At 32.6% G+C, this 3,909-nt stretch overlaps 1 long non-coding RNA gene across 3 annotated transcripts; it reads right to left on the reverse strand.

Annotated features, from left to right (window-relative positions):
* Positions 1 to 212: 212 nt before the first annotated feature.
* LOC113758080 lies at positions 213 to 3,278 on the reverse strand. 3 transcript variants are annotated; one of them, XR_003466560.1, is made up of 4 exons: positions 3,182 to 3,278; positions 1,455 to 1,576; positions 775 to 856; positions 213 to 660 (listed from the first exon to the last, which is right to left on the reverse strand). It is a non-coding gene; the product is annotated as an uncharacterized LOC113758080 (long non-coding RNA). The 3 variants fall into 3 exon arrangements; XR_003466559.1 differs by having other exon boundaries at positions 775 to 1,133; XR_003466558.1 differs by having other exon boundaries at positions 775 to 1,138.
* Positions 3,279 to 3,909: the final 631 nt, after the last annotated feature.

A 3,909-nucleotide genomic window follows, 5' to 3' on the forward strand; every position in this document is an offset into this window, starting at 1 on the left:
TATTAGGAAAATTTTTATAAGTGATATAATGTACAACATTTTGGAATTAGGTAACTACGATTAAAGAAGACAAATTATTAAACTGGAAATACAATTCAAAATCCAAGAAGAACTGGTGCTAGAATGCGTATTCAAGGTTGTAATCTATCTTTTTTCCCCCCCTTTGGTAGATTTAACTAATTGAAATTGCAATAAAAAAATGCCTTCGAAATGAAAGAATGTGATAAATTCCATATTCAAGCATTCTTGTCTCATTATTTCCTATCAAGAGATAGTAGCACTCAGTGAAGGCAAGGCCTCTAATAGCAACTACCTATTAACGACGGAGCCTGATCTTCCTCTTCAATGTTGTATGCAACTATCATGATTGGAGACTTCCTAGTATCGTTTCAAAATATCCTTGAACCATGCGATGTTTTAGGCAACCAAAAGCAATTGCGAATACAGAAGTTTCCCCTCTTAAATACCATACACCAACAGATAGAAATATGAGATCCAAAACTCCAATCATGTTTAGGAGAAAAATATCCGCGATCAAATTCCATCCCCTCTACAATGTGCAGGCTATTTTTACCATAGCTCCATGTCTCACTTCTTCTTAATTCTCTTCCTACTTTTGAAAAGAGTCAGAAGTCCTGTTTCCTACTGCATAATCATTTCCTGTACTAACAATAGCAATATTTACAAAATCATGACCGGCAAACCTACAATCATCAGAAATTTAAAACTTAAAATGATTTTTCTTCTTGCAATAGTACAAAGATGGCAAATTACCTCCCTGATGCCAATTTGAGTTCTGAAACAAGCATTTTGGTAGTTTTATAAAATCCCATATGAGAGCTGAATATGTTTCATCCTGGAAAAAAAAACAATGAAAAGTGAAAATGGAACATTTTAAATTGCTTTGACACAATAATGGCAATTTCAAAAGCAATTGATAGCGGTAGCAAAGTCACCTTTAACTTTGATAACTTTAATTAAAGAGAGCAATGTAGACAACAATAAAAAATAGGTCAAATTAGAGATCGGACAAAAATAAATTGGAGCTAAGATGAGAACAAATTCAGCAACATTTGCACCGTCCTGCCTCGCTAATTTAACTCCCACATACTCCAAAGCATCCTCCAATCAATCTGTTCTGCGCAAGTAAATTACATGAAGTGCAAATAACAATCTAAAAGATTTAGAAGAAAACAAGAAGCAAATAGCACCTTCTTCCATTAAAAGTATGAGAATAACTGACATAGCCAAATATAAGAAGAAGAAAATTTTTAAGACATCATGTTGTGGAATCTACCATAAGGTCACCTCAAAGTGAAATAAGTAGATTGCTTGAACTGATGCAAATGCTATGATTGTTTCTTAGTAAAAAAACAACAAACTTGCTAGCAATTTCAGCACTAATATTGCTTGTACATATCAAATACACTGATATACCATGTAAGACTTGTTACCTGTTTAAAACACTTTCAGTATCTTTAACAATCTTGGGATGTAATTTAATGTGCAACACCAAAATTCTTCCTTTTGGTCCCGAAGTTACTCCAACTACTTTTGCCACGAAGTCTACACATGCCTGCACAATTAACAAGAAAACTTTACTAATCATTCACCACTTAAAAATATTATACAAGAAATAAGTAATAGATGTAAACCAGAAGCTTCTCCAACGCTGAACCATTATGGTTAAAATAGAGTTCTTTAGCCATAGCTATTGCATTGAGCATAGAACTTATAGTTTCAATTAAAGCTACAATATGGTTCATACATGAACATTGATGGCTAGGGATAAACAGTACGCCTATGTTTTTCGTTTTGCTTCGTCATCATGAAAGTTTGTTAAAATAAAAAAAAATCATCTAGTTATATATATGATCAATCATCATCAACAACCCTTTTAAAATCAGGGTTCAAGGTTCCAAGAATAAGAACCATTGAGACAGTTTTTAAGATGACCTTAGAGGGGGCACTTTTTAAAAAATTGATAAACAAGACCTATGAGACAGTGAAATAAAAATATCTTGCACAAAGCCCTTTTTTTCCTTTTCCGTTGGGGTGCTGTATGAATAAGTGTATCTAAACATTCATAAGATAATTAGTTGAAAGTTAATTATAAATATACCCATAATTGTGTTGTAGATAACATGAATATGATAATTACTACCAACTTTTGGAAAACATAAATCAAGTATGAAAAGCCAAAATCAGTTTCAAACATATAACTTGTTTCTGTTCATAGTAGAAAAATGAAAAATAAAATGCACAGCAGACATAGCAACCTCCTTGGGAATAGAAATAGCTCTTCTGTGACATGCAATATTGTATCTGACTGTAATGATAGCAAGCAAAGAAGCTTTGCATGGCATATAGTGCAAATTAAATCAGAATTTGATTTCTTTCTTCTTCTTTTTTTGCCGAGTCAAGTACACAATAGGGGAGAAAAGTGGATTTCATTTGAAAAAATACATCACCATAAAATAATAATAAAAAGAAACATGGTAATTAGAATAATATACCTTTCTTATATAGAAAGACATGATTAAACATCTTTCATCATTTTCTGTCCTCCAAAGGTCAAGAACGACATCAATCTTCCATGAAAATATAAGTGAATGAGATGGTAGCGTTTTCATAGTACAGAGAAAAATGTTGCTAGAGACCAGAACATACCAATAAAATTTCTCTCAAAGGATGACCAATCCTCTCAAATGTCCCAAATAATAGTAACATCATCTTCAAAATAACCTTCTTAACTTTTCCACTTTTTGCAAGGGCTTATGCAATCCAACATCACTATAAAAACATCTTTTTTGAAGAATATTTTAGATTGTGATCTTGCAACAAAATTATAACGGACAATCTCTTTTTCAGCTAAAGCAAGGCCAACCATTTCTTTGAAGATGAATAGAGGCATAAAATTTTGACAAGCTGCCTTCCTTGAAATAAATCAATATTCATTCCCAAAACTTTTTGTTTTTTGTGCAAGCAACCTTATAATTTCAATATATTTTCACTACCAGAAAGGTTTTACACCAATATGGAATAAAGCCAATTAAAATAAGAAAAAGTGAATAACTCCAAAGACCCCAAGACCTGCCATGTTTACATTGACTGATTGGAAAGGTCCAATGTCTCAAGCGATTTGGTGATTGGTAAATGAAAGGTAATAAACAAATTATACCTTAGCATCAACTTCCAAAGAATTGATGTAGAGTTAGTTACTTGGATCCTACAATGAGAACCAAGAAAGCCAAAATAAGTCTTACAAACCAGACAAATGCTAGGAAAATACAGTGTTATATTACCAACTTAAAGGTACCTTTGGTGACATCTAGTTGAAGATACAAAGTTGCTCTATCAATTTGCAATCATCAACATGCCTTATATGCATGTTCTTTCAGTTGCAAACGGAAGCTGATGAAATGTTGAATTCTTGATTCTTAAACTTTATTTGGAGAATATTACACAATGGTTTGAGTACAAGAGTAGTTGGGAGTAGTTGAGGGTTGGTTGAGAGTGGTTGAGAGGTTTGCACCACAAGATTTCACTCCATTTGCTGCCATTAATGTTTCTTTTAGGAATTATTCCTTCTTTTATACAACTTGAATCTGCTCCACTATCTATTAAAGCTACATTTTTAAGTTGATTAGATAATTGCTTATTTTGCTCCTTGTAGTGTCGAAGGAATTCTTCACTTCTCCCTACTCTTCGGAGGACTTGAATCAATGTCGAGAAAAATTATTAATTGAGATTCTTGTTAATGTTTAAGACCAAGATACGAAGCATCTAAAGCATGGCCCCTTTGAAAAACCTTTTATTTTGTTCAAACATTATGCAAGCTTTCGAAGAAATGTTTGTTTTTTCTTTCCACTCTCAATTAGTGTTAAAGGTATTTGGTTTATCCACTTA

The sequence above is a fragment of the Coffea eugenioides genome, unplaced genomic scaffold (assembly GCF_003713205.1).
Source record: "Coffea eugenioides isolate CCC68of unplaced genomic scaffold, Ceug_1.0 ScVebR1_3596;HRSCAF=5017, whole genome shotgun sequence".
Lineage (NCBI taxonomy): Eukaryota > Viridiplantae > Streptophyta > Magnoliopsida > Gentianales > Rubiaceae > Coffea > Coffea eugenioides.